The sequence below is a fragment of the Pseudophryne corroboree genome, unplaced genomic scaffold, assembly GCF_028390025.1.
Source record: "Pseudophryne corroboree isolate aPseCor3 unplaced genomic scaffold, aPseCor3.hap2 scaffold_334, whole genome shotgun sequence".
NCBI classification, from domain to species: Eukaryota; Metazoa; Chordata; class Amphibia; order Anura; family Myobatrachidae; genus Pseudophryne; species Pseudophryne corroboree.
In genome coordinates, this window is record NW_026970002.1 from 531,795 (window position 1) to 548,946 (window position 17,152).

A 17,152-nucleotide genomic window follows, 5' to 3' on the forward strand; every position below is an offset into this window, starting at 1 on the left:
TTCTTGTGGCCACCGACAGCATCTCTTGCACGCCCCTGTCGTTTTTTAAATAATTCTGCACCACCAAATTCAAGGTATGTGCAAAACATGGGACGTGCTGGAATTTGCCCAGATATAATGCACGCACAATATTGCTGGCGTTGTCCGATGCCACAAATCCACAGGAGAGTCCAATTGGGGTAAGCCATTCTGTGATGATCTTCCTCAGTTGCCGTAAGAGGTTTTCATCTGTGTGCGTATTCTGGAAAGCGGTGATACAAAGCGTAGCCTGCCTAGGAAAGAGTTGGCGTTTGCGAGATGCTGCTACTGGTGCCGCCGCTGCTGTTCTTGCGGCGGGAGTCAATACATCTACCCAGTGGGCTGTCACAGTCATATAGTCCTGAGTCTGCCCTGCTCCACTTGTCCACATGTCCGTGGTTAAGTGGACATTGGGTACAACTGCATTTTTTAGGACACTGGTGAGTCTTTTTCTGAGGTCTGTGTACATTTTCGGTATCGCCTGCCTAGAGAAATGGAACCTAGATAGTATTTGGTACCGGGGACACAGTACCTCAATCAAGTCTATAGTTGGCTCTGAAGTAATGATGGATACCGGAACCACGTTTCTCACTGCCCAGGATGCCAAGGCCTCAGTTATCCGCTTTGCAGCAGGATGACTGCTGTGATATTTCATCTTCCTCGCAAAGGACTGTTGGACAGTCAATTGCTTGGTGGAAGTAGTAAAAGTGGTCTTACGACTTCCCCTCTGGGATGACCATCGACTCCCAGCAGCAACAACAGCAGCGCCAGCAGCAGTAGGCGTTACACTCAAGGATGCATCGGAGGAATCCCAGGCAGGAGAGAACTCGTCAGAATTGCCAGTGACATGGCCTGCAGGACTATTGGCATTCCTGGGGAAGGAGGAAATTGACACTGAGGGAGTTGGTGGGGTGGTTTGCGTGAGCTTGGTTACAAGAGGAAGGGATTTACTGGTCAGTGGACTGCTTCCGCTGTCGCCCAAAGTTTTTGAACTTGTCACTGACTTATGATGAATGCGCTGCAGGTGACGTATAAGGGAGGATGTTCCGAGGTGGTTAACGTCCTTACCCCTACTTATTACAGCTTGACAAAGGCAACACACGGCTTGACACCTGTTGTCCGCATTTCTGTTGAAATACTTCCACACCGAAGAGCTGATTTTTTTGGTATTTTCACCAGGCATGTCAATGGCCATATTCCTCCCACGGACAACAGGTGTCTCGCCGGGTGCCTGACTTAAACAAACCACCTCACCATCAGAATCCTCCTTGTCAATTTCCTCCCCAGCGCCAGCAACACCCATATTCTCCTCATCCTGGTGTACTTCAACACTGACATCTTCAATCTGACTATCAGGAACTGGACTGCGGGTGCTCCTTCCAGCACTTGCAGGGGGCGTGCAAATGGTGGAAGGTGCATGCTCTTCACGTCCAGTGTTGGGAAGGTCAGGCATCGCAACCGACACAATTGGACTCTCCTTGTGGATTTGTGATTTTGAAGAACGCACAGTTCTTTGCTGTGCTTTTGCCAGCTTAAGTCTTTTCATTTTTCTAGCGAGAGGCTGAGTGCTTCCATCCTCATGTGAAGCTGAACCACTAGCCATGAAGATAGGCCAGGGCCTCAGCCGTTCCTTGCCACTCCGTGTGGTAAATGGCATATTGGCAAGTTTACGCTTCTCCTCCGACGATTTTTATTTAGATTTTTGAGTCATTTTTTACTGATCTTTTGTGTTTTGGATTTTACATGCTCTGTACTATGACATTGGGCATCGGCCTTGGCAGACGACGTTGATGGAATTTCATCGTCTCGGCCATGACTAGTGGCAGCAGCTTCAGCACGAGGTGGAAGTGGATCTTGATCTTTCCCTATTTTTGGAACCTCAACATTTTTGTTCTCCATATTTTAATAGGCACAACTAAAAGGCACCTCAGGTAAACAATGGAGATGGATGGATACTAGTATACTTATGGATGACGAGTGACTGACGACACAGAGGTAGCTACAGCCGTGGACTACCGTACTGCGTCTGCTAGTATAGAGATGATAATTAATGATATAAAAAAATATATATATATAACTACTGTAGGTATATATAATATAATGACGGACCTGGTGGACACTGTCAGCAGACTGCTAAACTACTAGTATGAAGAAGATAGAAAAAAACTTCCACCACAGGTAGGTAGGTATACAATTATGGACGAGCACTGACGACACAGAGATAGCCACAGCCGTGGCCTACCGTACTGCGTCTGCTAGTATAGAGATGATAATTAATGATATAAAAAAATATATATATAACTACTGTAGGTATATATAATATAATGACGGACCTGGTGGACACTGTCAGCAGACTGCTAAACTACTAGTATGAAGAAGATAGAAAAAAAAAACCACCACAGTTAGGTATACAATTATGGACGAGTGACGACACAGAGGTAGGTACAGCCGTGGACTACCGTACTGCGTCTGCTAGTATAGATAATATACTAAATATATTACTACTGTAGGTATATAATATAATGACGGACCTGGTGGACACTGTCAGCAGACTCCTAAACTACTAGTATGAAGAAGATAGAAAAAAAAACCCCACCACAGGTAGGTATACAATTATGGACGAGCACTGACGACACAGAGGTAGGTACAGCCGTGGACTACCGTACTGCATCTGCTAGTATAGATAATATAATAAATATATTACTACTGTAGGTATATAATATAATGACGGACCTGGTGGACACTGTCAGCAGACTGCTAAACTACTAGTATGAAGAAGATAAAAAAAAAACCCCACCACAGGTAGGTAGGTATACAATTATGGACGAGCACTGACGACACAGAGATAGCCACAGCCGTGGACTACCGTACTGCGTCTGCTAGTATAGATAATATAATAAATATATTACTACTGTAGGTATATAATATAATGATGGACCTGGTGGACACTGTCAGTAGACTCCTAAACTACTAGTATGAAGAAGATAGAAAAAAAAAAACCACCACAGGTAGGTAGGTATACAATTATGGACGAGCACTGACGACACAGAGATAGCCACAGCCGTGGACTACCGTACTGCGTCTGCTAATATAGAGATGATAAAGATGAAAAAAAAAATATAACACTACTGCAGGTAAATATTTATATAATATATGTATGACGGACCTGCTGGACACTGTCAGCAGAATGCATTTATAGAATAAAAAAAAAACACCACAGGAGTGTTTAACTTTTTCAGGCAGACAATATACTGGTGGTCACACTGGCAGCAAAAGTGTGCACTGTACTCCTGCTATAACTGCTCCCCAGTCTCCCCCACAATTAAGCTGTGTGAGCAGTGAGCACTCAGCACAGTCAGATATACATAGATGATATATCATGCAGCACACTGAGGCTGAGCACAGATATGGTATGTGTATCGTTTTTTTTCAGGCAGAGAACGGATTATAAATAATAAAACTGGTGGTCACTATCAGCAAAACTCTGCACTACTGAGTACTCCTGACAAGTTCAACTGCTCCCCAAATTAGTAGTAAATCAAATGTCACTCGTCTCTATCTTCTAATCTAAACGGAGAGGACGCCAGCCACGTCCTCTCCCTATCAATCTCAATGCACGTGTGAAAATGGCGGCGACGCGCGGCTCCTTATATAGAATCCAAGTCTCGTGAGAATCCGACAGCGGGATGATGACGTTCGGGCGCGCTCGGGTTAACCGAGCAAGGCGAGAGGATCCGAGTCTGCTCGGACCCGAGCAAAAAAGGGTGAAGTTCGGGCGGGTTCGGATTCCGAGGAACCGAACCCGCTCATCTCTTATGGCCACCCAGCATGACGCCTCCCTTCTTGACCATGCTGTAATTGCAGTCGCACTGCAGTTCAGCGTGATCATAAAAAATGGTGTAGCCTCCTGCTGGTGCAGACTGTATGTGCGCGCAGGAAGCCGCCACCATTTTTGTGATCACAGCGGCTGAATGTGATGTCATACAGCTGCTGTGACCACGCCCCCTGTGTCTCCTCCATTGCAGACCCCATTTTGAAGCCTTGCCCCCGCACCGCTCCATCCCTGACTTGGAAATGGAGTGTTGCTGACCCCCCTCTCCCCCCCTGCCCCGATTGACAGGCAGAGGCGATCGCATTCTCTGCGGGGTGCCGCAGAAAATGCAGGCACATGCGTATGCTCTTAGCAATTTTTGCAGTTGGATCACTTATTGTGATTGCAATCCAACCTGAATCAGGCCCTATTACCTATCACAATGCGCTGCGGGCAGTACAAAATTGGTTTAATATAGGAGAAAAACCCCCAGACCTGTGCTCCTTAACTGTACCTGGTGGCTAGTGGAGCGGCTGCCCAGTAATCAGTGTCCACGCCAGTGCGCACACGGTCCACCCCCTACGGCCACGCTCCCCTTCATCAGCGGCCTCGTGATCCGGAAGGGCGGTGTGTGTGTGACTGACCTTAGGAAGAAACCGGAGCCTCCGCTGCAGTGACCCAGCAACCAGGGCACGGGAGTATACAGCGCCGCTGGGAGTGATGAAGCTGCAGTAAAGATGTCTATTAGACCTAGCCTGCTGCAGCCCTTGTAGATTCTCATAAAACAAGTTCTTCTTTTCTTGTCAAAATGAATAGCTAAGAATTGGCTTCCTGAGGCAGGCCCCTGTTAAGTGGCCTGCTACTGAAGGCACCAACTACAAACTGAGCTCCCTGTTCATGGAAGCGGGGTTATAGAGGAGGATGCGCTGAGCATCTTGGGAACAGTCAAAAGCTTTGAGTCGGTTGGTGCCTCAGATCAAGATCCTACTCTACACCCCAATGTGAATCCTTGTGGAGTCCTGTGTACCCCACAGAAGAAATTAATGTGTCACACCCATTGGCAGCAACCTTAGAATAGCTGCTGATGGGCACAATTGAGAAAGGAAGGGGGGGGGACATTTGAATCCAGCACATAGATGCAATTCAAATATGTAATTTGTACCTTCCTATTTTAAAATATAATGGATGAACTTCACCCTGTGAGAACAATCTTCATGATCAAGAGATCTCATATGCAAAATAAGTATGAGTTGGGATAGGGCTGGGGAGGGTGGCTGCTCGGGCAGCCCCTCCCCCATCAAGTTAAGGAGATTCAACTGAGGAAGCACAAGGGAACTCTCGTCTGGGGACAACAACTGCAGGGAGACCACATCTTTTCAGATGAACATGGGAGGGCGGAAGGCTGCCTAATACTGAAGCACCATCAAATATCAAACCATATGCAACAACTAGTACAAGCATTCCTGGGGGAAGGTCTGCAGCAGACGGATTTGCATACGGTGATGTCATCCAAGCAGTGGGCCAAAGTTGGCTGGAACCCTCATCTGCATATGAAAAGAGAAAAGGGGCATGCAGGGCATGGCGGCCTTTTGCGGTGCTTGGATGACCCCTAGTTCGCATTAAACACCCCCACCCTCCTTTGGTGTGGGGCTCATGTTGGCTATGCCCCAGCCCCTGAAGCATTCAAGCTGATTTCTTGCAGCAGCTGGGCACTGTAACAGCTCCAGAGCTGCTCTGTAAGGCAACTAAAAGGGTGTGGGCCCTGCAGCACTACCTGTAGTTCGCATTGTGCGTTGGAAGGCACAAAGTAAGCAGACGGGAGAAGTCAGGATAGTGCGCAAGGGCATAGAAGGGAGTGGCTCCAGAAAAGAGAAGTGGAAACAGACAGCAAACTAGGCTGGAGAGAGACCTGAGACAAAGAGATCTGAATTATACGAGAGCCGACCAGGGGAAACACAAATTATGCAATCAAGTTTCCCACATTTGGGGAAATCACAGGAGCAGCACACCCAGAGTGCAATGGGTGAGCCTTGCCCTGGGAGAAGCACCTTCATGATCATAGTATCTCACCTGGCAGGTAAGTAGGAGTTGGGCTAGAGCTGGGGAGGGTCACTGCTCGGGCACCCCCCTGTCAAGTGAAGGAGATCCAACTGAGGCAGCACAAGGGAACTCTCGAAAGAAGAACAAGGCTAGAGGAATATATGAGACAAAGAAATCTGACTTTTACCAGAGCTGACCAGAGGAAAACACAAACACAGTCCCCCACTACCACAAAAAATGCAGGCGAGTTTCCCACATTTGGGGAAATCACAGGGGTCAGCATACCCAGAATGCAATGAATGAACCTCACCCTGGGTGAACAATCTTCATGACCATGGTGTCTCCTATGCAAAATAAGTATGATTTGGGATAGGGCTGGGAGGGCCGCTGCTCAGGCACATCTCTGTCAAGTAAAGGAGATTCAACTGAGGCAGCACAAGGGAACTCTCATCTGGGGACAACAACTGCAGGGAGAACACATATTTTCAGATGAACATGGGAGGGCAGAAGGCTGCCTAATACTGAAGCACCCCCAAACAACAAACCAAATGCAACAACTAGTGCAAGCATTCCTGGGGCAAGGCCTGCAGCAGATGGATTTGCATATGGTGATGTCATCCAAGCAGTGGGTCAAAGTTGGCTTCAACCCTCATCTGCATATGAAAAGAGAAAAGGGGCGTGCAGGGCATGGCGGCCTTTTGCGGTGCTTGGATTACCCCTAGTTCGCATTAAACACCCCCACCCACCTTTGGTGTGGGGCTCATGTTGGCCATGCCCCATCCCCTGAAGCATTCAAGCTGATTTCTTGCAGCAGCTGGGCACTGTAACAGCTCCAGAGCTGCTCTTTAAGGCAAGTAAAAGATTGTGTGGGCCCTGCAGCACTACCTGTAGTTTGCATTGTGCATTGGAAGGCACAAAGTAAGCAGACGGGAGGAGAAGTCAGGATAGTGCACAAGGGTATAGAAGGGAGGGGCTCAAGATAAAAGAAGTGGAAACAGACAGCAAACTAGGCTGGAGAAAGACCTGAGACAAAGAGATCTGAATTATACGAGAGCCGACCAGAGGAAACACAAATTATGCAGTCAAGTGTCCCACATTTGGGGAAATCGTAGGAGCAGCACACCCAGAGTGCAATGGGTGAGCCTTGCCCTGGGAGAAGCACCTTCCTGATCATAGTATCTCACCTGGCAGGTAAGTAGGAGTTGGGCTAGAGCTGGGGAGGGTCGCTGCTCGGGCACCCCCCTGTCAAGTGAAGGAGATCCACCTGAGGCAGCACAAGGGAACTCTCGAAAGAAGAACAAGGCTAGAGGAAAATCTGAGACAAAGAAATCTGAGTTTTAACAGAGCTGACCAGAGGAAAGCACAAACACAGTCCCCCACTACCACAAATAATGCAGTCGAGCTTCCCACATTTGGGTAAATCACAGGGGTCAGCATACCCAAAATGCAATGAATGAACCTCACCCTGGGAGAACAATCTTCATGACCATGGTATCTCCTATGCAAAATAAGTATGATTTGGGATAGGGCTGGGGAGGGCCGCAGCTCATGCACATCTCTGTCAAGTAAAGGAGATTCAACTGAGGCAGCACAAGGGAACTCTCATCTGGGGACAACAACTGCAGGGAGAACACATATTTTCAGATGAACATGGGAGGGCAGAAGGCTGCCTAATACTGAAGCACCCCCAAACAACAAACCAAATGCAACAACTAGTGCAAGCATTCCTGGGGGAAGTTCTGCAGAAGACGGATTTGCATACGGTGATGTCATCCAAGCAGTGGGCCAAAGTTGGCTGGAACCCTCATCTGCATATGAAAAGAGAAAAGGGGTATGCAGGGCATGGCGGCCTTTTGCGGCGCTTGGATGACCCTTAGTTCGCATTAAACACCCCCACCCTCCTTCGGTGTGGGGCTCATGTTGGCCATGCCCCATCCCCTGAAGCATTCAAGCTGATTTCTTGCAGCAGCTTGGCACTGTATCAGCTCCAGAGCTGCTCTGTAAGGCAAGTAAAAGGGTGTGGGCCCTGCAGCACTACCTGTAGTTTGCATTGTGCATTGGAAGGCACAAAGTAAGCAGACAGGAGGAGAAGTCAGGATAGTGCACAAGGGTATAAAAGCGAGTTTCCCACATTTGGGAAAATCACAGGGGTCAGCATACCCAGAATGCAATGAATGAACCTCACCCTGGGAGAACAATCTTCATGACCATGGTATCTCCTATGCAAAATAAGTATGATTTGGGATAGGGCTGGGGAGGGCCGCTGCTCAGGCACATCTCTGTCAAGTAAAGGAGATTCAACTGAGGCAGCACAAGGGAACTCTCATCTGGGGACAACAACTGCAGGGAGAACACATATTTTCAGATAAAAATCTTGGTCATGCTCTGGTTTCTCTTCAGAACGAACAAATCTTTCGCCTTTTATTAAAGATTTCCGTGGAGAGGAGCAAAACCGAGTTTTATCTCAATTTTTGCATGCCCCATCTTTTTGGGGTTTCTTTTATCGGTTTAAAGATATAATGAGTGTGCTTTAATGTAAGCTCATTTGCATAGAAATGACAGTAAATGTTTGTTTCTTTTCAAACAGAACTTTCTTGACCATGCTACTTGCTTGAAAGATCTGGGAGCACATGGAATACAGTACAAACCATGCTTATAGCAAGGAGAAGCCAGGTGAGAAATCTGCTTACTTTCAAGTTGGGCGCTCACTTTGATCTGAATGAGGACTGCTGGCACAGCATTTAGGCGACAGGTGGAATCTTGGTCATGCTCTGGTTTCTCTTCAGAACGAACAAATCTTTCGCCTTTTATTAAAGATTTCTGTGGAGAGGAGCAAAACTGAGTTTTATCTCAATTTTTGCATGCCCCATATTATTGGGGTTTCTTTTATCAGTTTCTTGTTAGCTTTAATGTAAGTTTATTTGCATAACAATGACTATAAATGTCTGTTTCTTTTCAAGCAGAACTTTCTTGACCATTCTAATTGCTTGAAAGATCTGGGAGCACATGGAAAAGAGTACAAACCATGCTTATAGCAAGGGGAAGCCTGGTGAGAAATCTGCTTTCTTTCTTTCAAATTGGGTGCTCACTTTGCGCTGAATGAGGACTGCTGGCATGGCACTCAGGCGACAGGTGGAATCTTAGTCATACTCTGGTTTCTCTTCAAAACGAACAGATCTTTCGCCTTTTACTAAAGATTTCCGTGGAGAGGAGCAAAACTGAGTTTTATCTCAATTTTTGCATGCTCCGTCTTATTGGGGTTTCTTTTATCGGTTTAAAGATAGAACGAGTGTGCTTTAATGTAAGCTCATTTGCATAGAAATGACAGTAAATGTTTGTTTCTTTTCAAACAGAACTTTCTTGACTATACTAAATGCTTGAAAGATCTGGGAGCACATGGAAAAGAGTACAAACCATGCTTATAGCAAGGGGAAGCCTGGTGAGAAATCTGCTTTCTTTCTTTCAAATTGGGTGCTCACTTTGAGCTGAATGAGGACTGCTGGCATGGCACTCAGGCGACAGGTGGAATCTTGGTCATGTTCTGGTTTCTTTTCAGAACGAACAAATCTTTCGCCTTTTACTAAAGATTTCCGTGGAGAGGAGCAAAACTGAGTTTTATCTCAATTTTTGCATGCCCCATCTTATTGGGATTTTATTTTATCGGTTTAAAGATAGAACGAGTGTGCTTTAATGTAAGCTCATTTGCATAGAAATGACAGTAAATGTTTGTTTCTTTTCAAACAGAACTTTCTTGACCACACTAATTGCTTGAAAGATCTGGGAGCACATGGAAAAGAGTACAAACCATGTTTATAGCAAGGGGAAGCCTGGTGAGAAATCTGCTTTCTTTCTTTCAAATTGGGTGCTCACTTTGAGCTGAATGAGGATTGCTGGCATGGCACTCAGGCGACAGGTGGAATCTTGGTCATGCTCTGGTTTCTCTTCAAAACGAACAGATCTTTCACCTTTTACTAAAGATTTCCGTGGAGAGGAGCAAAACTGAGTTTTATCTCAATTTTTGCATGCTCCGTCTTATTGGGGTTTCTTTTATCGGTTTAAAGATAGAACGAGTGTGCTTTAATGTAAGCTCATTTGCATAGAAATGACAGTAAATGTTTGTTTCTTTTCAAACAGAACTTTCTTGACTATACTAATTGCTTGAAAGATCTGGGAGCACATGGAAAAGAGTACAAACCATGTTTATAGCAAGGGGAAGCCTGGTGAGAAATCTGCTTTCTTTCTTTCAAATTGGGTGCTCACTTTGAGCTGAATGAGGACTGCTGGCATGGCACTCAGGCGACAGGTGGAATCTTGGTCATGTTCTGGTTTCTCTTCAGAACGAACAAATCTTTCGCCTTTTACTAAAGATTTCCGTGGAGAGGAGCAAAACTGAGTTTTATCTCAATTTTTGCATGCCCCATCTTATTGGGGTTTTATTTTATCGGTTTAAAGATAGAACGAGTGTGCTTTAATGTAAGCTCATTTGCATAGAAATGACAGTAAATGTTTGTTTCTTTTCAAACAGAACTTTCTTGACCACACTAATTGCTTGAAAGATCTGGGAGCACATGGAAAAGAGTACAAACCATGTTTATAGCAAGGGGAAGCCTGGTGAGAAATCTGCTTTCTTTCATTCAAATTGGGTGCTCACTTTCAGCTGAATGAGAACTGCTGGCATGGCACTCAGGCGACAGGTGGAATCTTGGTCATGCTCTGGTTTCTCTTCAGAACTAACAAATATTTCGCCTTTTATTAAAGATTTCCGTGGAGAGGAGCAAAACTGAGTTTTATCTCAATTTTTGCATGCCCCATATTATTGGGGTTTCTTTTATCAGTTTAAAGACAGAACGAGTGTGCTTTCTTGTTAGCTTTAATGTAAGTTTATTTGCATAACAATGACAGTAAATGTTGTTTCTTTTCAAACAGAACTTTCTTGACCATGCTACTTGCTTAAAGGTCTGGGAGCACATGGAAAACAGTACAAACCATGCAGTATCACAAGAGCCTTTATTTGATCTTTCATGAAGATAGAGCAGAATTGAGGACACGTCAACAATTTCTGCCGAAGGTGGTTCATCTTTCCACATGGTGCCTTTGGCCACTGACACCTTCGTTGAGTCAAAGTCTCTGGCTGTGGTCAGAACTTTGAAAATGTATGTCACCAGAACGGTTCAGATTAGGAAAACAGAGGCTCTGTTTGTCCTGTATGCTCCCAACAGGATTTGGTGTCCTGCTTCCATGCAGACCATTATGCGCTGGATCTGTGGTAAGATTCAGCATGCTCGTTCCACGGCAGGATTGCCGTTACTGAAGTAGGTGAAGACCCATTCTACTAGAAAGGTGGGTTCATCCTTGGCAGCTGGTCGGGGAGTCTCGGCATTGCAACTTTGCCGAGCAGCTATTTAGTAAACACTTTTGCTAAGTTTTACAAGTTTGATACCTTGGCTGATGATAACCTTAAGTTGGGTCATTCGGTGCTGCAGAGTCGTACGCACTCTCCCACCCGTTCAAGAGCTTTGGTATAACCCCATGGTTCTTAATGTGACCCCAGCATCCTCTAGGTCGTATGAGAAAATAGGATTTTAATACCTACCGGTAAATCCTTTTCTCTTAGTCTGTAGAGGATGCTGGGCACCCGTCCCAGTCCATACTGTGTCTGCAGTTATTACTTGTGGTTATACACATGTTGTGTTATGGTTCTGGTCAGCTTTTTGCTGCAATTGTTCATGCCGTTGGCTTGTGTTCTGTTGAATGCCACGTTCTGCGGCATGTTTAAGGTGTGAGCTGGTAAGATGCTCACCTTAGTTTAACAATAAATCCTTTCCTCGAAATGTCCGTCTCCCTGGGCACAGTTCCTATAACTGGAGTCTGGAGGAGGTGCATAGAGGGAGGAGCCAGTTCACACCCTTTGAAAGTCTTAAAGTGCCCATGTCTCTTGCGGATCCCGTCTATACCCCATGGTTCTTAATGTGACCCCAGCATCCTCTACGGACTAAGAGAAAAGAATGCCCTTGCGCACTATCCTGACTTCTCCTCCCGTCTGCTTACTTTGTGCCTTCCAACGCACAATGCGAACTACAGGTGGTGCTGCAGGGCCCACACCCTTTTACTTGCCTTACAGAACAGCTCTGGAGCTGTTACAGTGCCCAGCTGCTGCAAGAAATCAGCTTGAATGCTTCAGGGGATGGGGCATGGCCAACATGAGCCCCACACCAAAGGAGGGTGGGGGTGTTTAATGTGAACTAGGGGTCATCCAAGCACTGCAAAAGGCCGCCATGCCCTGCATGCCCCTTTTCTCTTTTCATATGCAGATGAGGGTTCCAGTCAACTTTGGCCCACTGCTTGGATAACATCACCGTATGCAAATCCGTCTGCTGCAGACCTTCCCCCAGGAATGCTTGTACTAGTTGTTGCATATGGCGCTTCAGTATTAGGCAGCCTTCCGCCCTCCCATGTTCATCTGAAAAGATGTGGTCTCCCTGCAGTTGTTGTCCCCAGACGAGAGTTCCCTTGTGCTTCCTCAGTTGAATCTCCTTAACTTGACGGGGGAGGTGCTGCCCGAGCAGCCCTCCCCAGCCCTATCCCAACTCATATTTATTTTGCATATGAGATCTCTTGATCATGAAGATTGTTCTCACAGGGTGAGGTTCATCCATTATATTTTAAAATAGGAAGGTACGAATTACATATTTGAATTGCATCTATGTGCTGGATTCAAATGTCCCCCCCCCTTCCTTTCTCAATTGTGCCCGTCAGCAGCTATTCTAAGGTTGCTGCCAATGGGTGTGACGCATTAATTTCTTCTGTGGGGTACACTGGACTCCACAAGGATTCACATTGGGGTGTAGAGTAGGATCTTGATCTGAGGCACCAACCGGCTCAAAGCTTTTGACTGTTCCCAAGAAGCTCAGTGCATTCTCCTCTATAACCCCGCTTCCATGAACAGGGAGCTCAGTTTGTAGTTGGTGCCTTCAGTAGCAGGCCAATTAACAGGGGCCTGCCTCAGGCAGCCTATTCTTAGCTATTAATTTTGACAAGAAAAGAAGAACTTGTTTTATGAGAATCTACAAGGGCTGCAGCAGGCTAGGTCTAATAGACATCTTTACTGCAGCTTCATCACTCCCAGCGGCGCTGTATACTCCCGTGCCCTGGTTGCTGGGTCACTGCAGCGGAGGCACCGGTTTCATCCTAAGGTCAGTCACACACACACCACCCTTCCGGATCACGAGGCCGCTGCTGAAGGGGAGCGAGGCCGTAGGGGGTGGGCCGTGTGCGCACTGCGGTGGACACTGATTACTGGGCAGCCGCTCCACTAGCCACCAGGTACAGTTAAGGAGCACAGGTCTGGGGGGTTTTCTCCTATATTAACCCAATTTTGTACTGCCCGCAGCGCATTGTGATAGGTAATAGGGCCTGATTCAGGTTGGATTGCAATCACAATAAGCGATCCAACTGCAAAAATTGCTAAGAGCATACGCATGTGCCTGCATTTTCTGCGGCACCCCGCAGAGAATGTGATCGCCTCTGCCTGTCAATCGGGGCGGGGAAGGGGGGGAGAGGTGGGTCAGCAACACTCCATTTCCAAGTCAGGGATGGAGCGGTGCGGGGGCAAGGCTTCAAAATGGGGTCTGCAACGGAGGAGACACAGGGGGCGTGGTCACAGCGACTGTATGACATCACATTCAGCCGCTGTGATCACAAAAATGGTGGCGGCTTCCTGCGCGCACATACAGTCTGCACCAGCAGGAGCCTACACCATTTTTTATGATCACGCTGAACTGCAGTGCGACTGCAATTACAGCATGGTCAAGAAGGGAGGCGTCATGCTGGGTGGCCATGCCCTGTCACTTTGCAGGAGCCAGCACCGCTCACACACTAGTCCCCGGGTGCAGCCCCCAACCCCCGGGACACCCGGAGCAACAAAATGTAGATTCAGGCCACCAGGCCACGCCCCTACCTATGAAACCATGCCTCCTTTTTACCATTGCACTGCTTATCTGCGCGCACTGCATTACAATCTCCCTCGCCACCTCTCTGGGTGTCACCAGTGATAGTGACACCTCTGCCATGCTTGTAGCAGCTGGTCCTAAGATCTACGCCTCAAACCCTGAGTGTTTGCCCTTGTGACTTGTTGATCATCATAGCGAAGCAGATGCTTACAGAAAACTGCAGGGGCTTAGATTGAAAATAAAAAAATTGATAGGGTATAAGGTAGAGAGGAGCGGGTTCGGTTCTCCGAGAACCGAATTCCCCACGAACTCCACGTGGTTTACACTGGTCCGAGGCAGGCTCGGTTGTTCCCGCCTGACTCGGAAAACCTGAACAAGGGAAAATGTCATCATCCCGCTGTCGGATTCTCGCGAGATTCGGATTCCATATAAAGAGCTGCGCGTTGCTGCCATTTTTACTCGTGCATTGAAGAGAGAGCGGAGAGGACGTGGCTATGTTCTCTCAGTGGAAATCTCAATATCAGTGCTCAGTATCAGTGGTTACTTATTGCTGCTCAGTAATACTAGTAGTGTGTCTCTCCTGCTCAGTGTCAGTTCTCAGTAGTATCCTCATCAGTGCTCAGTATCACTGTTCATTGTCTTGTGCTGCATTGTGTTGCTCAGCATAATACAGTACATTACTAATAGTCCAGTGCTGCATCTTGCTGCTCAGTGTCAGTTCTAGTATCCTCATCAGTGCTCACTATCACTGCTCATTGCATTGTGGTGTTCTGTATACTACAATAACATAGTAATATAGTAACATAGTTTTTGAGGTTGAATAGAGGCAAATTGCCCATCGTGTTCAACCTGTTTTAAGTTGTGATGATTCTACATACTTGCTGAATAATGTTTTATGACTAGTTAGCTACTATAACTCATGTTACCCCCGGATTAACCATGTTGATATTTTAAGTATTATAACCTTGGATAGCTTTTTCATTCAGAAATGTATCCATTCCTTTTTTAAATCCAATTACAGAGTCCGCCATTACCACCTTCCCTGGCAGGGAATTCCACATCCTGATTGCCCTAACAGTGAAGAAACCTTTCCTCCATTGCGTTCTGAACTTTCCTCCAGTCGCAGCGAGTGACCACGTGTTCTTTTAATAAATAATTCCTCTGATAACTCTTTGTTATGTATCTTTACATATTTGAAGATATTAATAATATCTCCTCTTAGGCACCTCTTTTCTAGTGTATAAATATTCAGCCTAGTAAGTCTTTCCTTATAGTCCAGTACTTTAAGGCCTTTAATCAATTTAGTCTTCAGGATCTCTGACACTTCCATGAGCAGCAGAGTAGTGCAATGGAAGCATGCTGGGCCCATAACCCAGAGGTCGATTGATCGAAACTATCCTCTGCTATGTGCATTTTTTTTTTTATAATTAAAGTAATCAAAAACTGGGATTGATATTTTGGCACTTTTATTTTTACTTAAAGTACAATAACTTTTATCATTTTAATTTGTTTTAATAGTATATTGACAGCATTGTTTTCTTTAAAAAATCCACTTAATTTTCTTTACCCTATTACTGAAATGGTAATTGACAAAAACAAACTACATTGTCACCAGAAGAGCAATGCAAAATGTACAAGTGATATATGAAAATCATCTTCCATCTTGAATTTCAATGATGCATTGGGACAACAATTTGTGAGAAACATCTTCACCCATAAAGAAAGATTTTCTTAATTCCTTACCTGTGTGCTGGTTAGATATCACCTTGTTTTCACATTAAACAGACTTCCCCATGAGGAAGCAGCAAGGATGCAGTGACGTTTCCTGGTGTCAACCTGTATTATTTCAGTAGACATTGAAATGAGGATGCATCTTTGATGCCTTTCCAATGAAGCAAGTTTAATTCAGTAATAGGTGAAAAACCATTCCTACAAAGGTGTTAATCAGAGACTTGGCTTTGTGGACACTTTTCAGAGAGCAAATTTGTTAGCATAAACATAAAATCAGAAAATTAAGAGCTGTTTAATCACTCAATTGGACTTTTCTGCCAGCATAATTTTTTTTCTCTGCAACTCACTGCTAAATTGTGCTTCCTAGCTGTTTTTTTATAAAATCACTTAATCAAATCTAACTCTCATTACATCAGAGAAGGCCAGGTACCCTACACCATAAGGGGGGTTTTTGAAATTTTGACTTGTCTACTTAAAGATCACCAAAATCTGATTACAAGGTCAATTACATCCCTGGGTGGGATTGAACCACCAACCTTTTGGTTAATAGCCAAACATGCTAACCGATTGCGCCACAGAGACACCTTGCGAAAGTCAATACTGACAAAGGCTAATAAGCATTCATCTAGAACGTTTCCTAGAAAAACTTTAAAAAGTCAATAATCTGGAGAATTTTTGTAAGAAACACATTGGTACTTTCCCATGATGAGTGAGTGCTTCAGGATTTCTTGCACTTACATGGGCTATTAACCAAAAGGTTGGTGGTTCAATCCCACCCAGGGATGTAATTGACCTTGTCATCAGATTTTGGTGATCTTTAAGTAGACAAGTCAAAATTTCAAACCCCCTCTTATGGTGTAGGGTACCTGGCCTTCTCTGACGTAATCAGAGTTAGATTTAATTAAGTGATTTTATAAAAAACAGCTAGGAAGCACAATTTAGCAGTGGGTTGCAGAGAAAAAAATAACATTTTAAACCTACCGGTAATTTTTTTTTCTCGTAGTCCGTAGAGGATGATGGGGACTCCGTAAGGACCATGGGGGATAGACGGGCTCCGCAGCAGACATGGGCACTTTAAGAAAGACTTTAGATCTGGGTGTGCACTGGCTCCTCCCTCTATGCCCCTCCTCCATACCTCAGTTAGAGAAACTGTGCCCAGAGGAGACGGACAGTACGAGGAAAGGATTTTTGTTAATCCAAGGTCAAGATTCATACCAGCCACACCAATCACACCGTATAACTTGTGATATACTACCCAGTTAACAGTATGAAAACAACATAGCATCAGTCCAAGACCGATGAAAACTAACATATAACCCTTATGTAAGCAATAACTATATACAAGTCTTGCAGAAGTAGACCGCACTTGGGACGGGCACCCAGCATCCTCTACGGACTACGAGAAAAAGATTTACCGGTAGGTTTAAAATCTTATTTTCTCTTACGTCCTAGAGGATGCTGGGGACTCCGTAAGGACCATGGGGATTATACCAAAGCTCCCAAACGGGCAGGAGAGTGCGGATGACTTTGCAGCACCGATTGAGCAAACAGGAGGTCCTCCTCAGCCAGGGTATCAAACTTATAGAACTTTGCAAAGGTGTTT

General features: G+C 45.6%; 12 non-coding genes and 1 pseudogene across 12 annotated transcripts; 7 read left to right on the top strand and 6 right to left on the bottom strand.

Annotated features, from left to right (window-relative positions):
- Nucleotides 1–5,751: 5,751 nt before the first annotated feature.
- On the bottom strand, nucleotides 5,752–5,914 carry LOC135019400 (U1 spliceosomal RNA). Its single transcript, XR_010216972.1, has one exon. It is a non-coding gene; the product is annotated as a U1 spliceosomal RNA (small nuclear RNA).
- Nucleotides 5,915–6,066: 152 nt separating this feature from the next.
- Nucleotides 6,067–6,230, bottom strand: LOC135019247 (U1 spliceosomal RNA). Its single transcript, XR_010216839.1, has one exon. It is a non-coding gene; the product is annotated as a U1 spliceosomal RNA (small nuclear RNA).
- Nucleotides 6,231–6,905: 675 nt separating this feature from the next.
- On the bottom strand, nucleotides 6,906–7,068 carry LOC135019327 (U1 spliceosomal RNA). The gene has a single exon (XR_010216915.1). It is a non-coding gene; the product is annotated as a U1 spliceosomal RNA (small nuclear RNA).
- A 152-nt stretch (nucleotides 7,069–7,220) lies between these two features.
- On the bottom strand, nucleotides 7,221–7,384 carry LOC135019495 (U1 spliceosomal RNA). Its single transcript, XR_010217044.1, has one exon. It is a non-coding gene; the product is annotated as a U1 spliceosomal RNA (small nuclear RNA).
- A 593-nt stretch (nucleotides 7,385–7,977) lies between these two features.
- LOC135019451 (U1 spliceosomal RNA) lies at nucleotides 7,978–8,105 on the bottom strand (annotated as a pseudogene).
- Nucleotides 8,106–8,249: 144 nt separating this feature from the next.
- Nucleotides 8,250–8,365, top strand: LOC135019488 (U5 spliceosomal RNA). The gene has a single exon (XR_010217037.1). It is a non-coding gene; the product is annotated as a U5 spliceosomal RNA (small nuclear RNA).
- A 270-nt stretch (nucleotides 8,366–8,635) lies between these two features.
- On the top strand, nucleotides 8,636–8,751 carry LOC135019507 (U5 spliceosomal RNA). Its single transcript, XR_010217056.1, has one exon. It is a non-coding gene; the product is annotated as a U5 spliceosomal RNA (small nuclear RNA).
- A 264-nt stretch (nucleotides 8,752–9,015) lies between these two features.
- On the top strand, nucleotides 9,016–9,131 carry LOC135019476 (U5 spliceosomal RNA). Its single transcript, XR_010217025.1, has one exon. It is a non-coding gene; the product is annotated as a U5 spliceosomal RNA (small nuclear RNA).
- A 274-nt stretch (nucleotides 9,132–9,405) lies between these two features.
- LOC135019496 (U5 spliceosomal RNA) lies at nucleotides 9,406–9,521 on the top strand. Its single transcript, XR_010217045.1, has one exon. It is a non-coding gene; the product is annotated as a U5 spliceosomal RNA (small nuclear RNA).
- A 275-nt stretch (nucleotides 9,522–9,796) lies between these two features.
- LOC135019511 (U5 spliceosomal RNA) lies at nucleotides 9,797–9,912 on the top strand. The gene has a single exon (XR_010217059.1). It is a non-coding gene; the product is annotated as a U5 spliceosomal RNA (small nuclear RNA).
- A 274-nt stretch (nucleotides 9,913–10,186) lies between these two features.
- On the top strand, nucleotides 10,187–10,302 carry LOC135019466 (U5 spliceosomal RNA). Its single transcript, XR_010217015.1, has one exon. It is a non-coding gene; the product is annotated as a U5 spliceosomal RNA (small nuclear RNA).
- A 275-nt stretch (nucleotides 10,303–10,577) lies between these two features.
- On the top strand, nucleotides 10,578–10,693 carry LOC135019523 (U5 spliceosomal RNA). Its single transcript, XR_010217071.1, has one exon. It is a non-coding gene; the product is annotated as a U5 spliceosomal RNA (small nuclear RNA).
- A 5,364-nt stretch (nucleotides 10,694–16,057) lies between these two features.
- On the bottom strand, nucleotides 16,058–16,131 carry TRNAN-AUU (transfer RNA asparagine (anticodon AUU)). Its single transcript has one exon. It is a non-coding gene; the product is annotated as a tRNA-Asn (tRNA).
- Nucleotides 16,132–17,152: the final 1,021 nt, after the last annotated feature.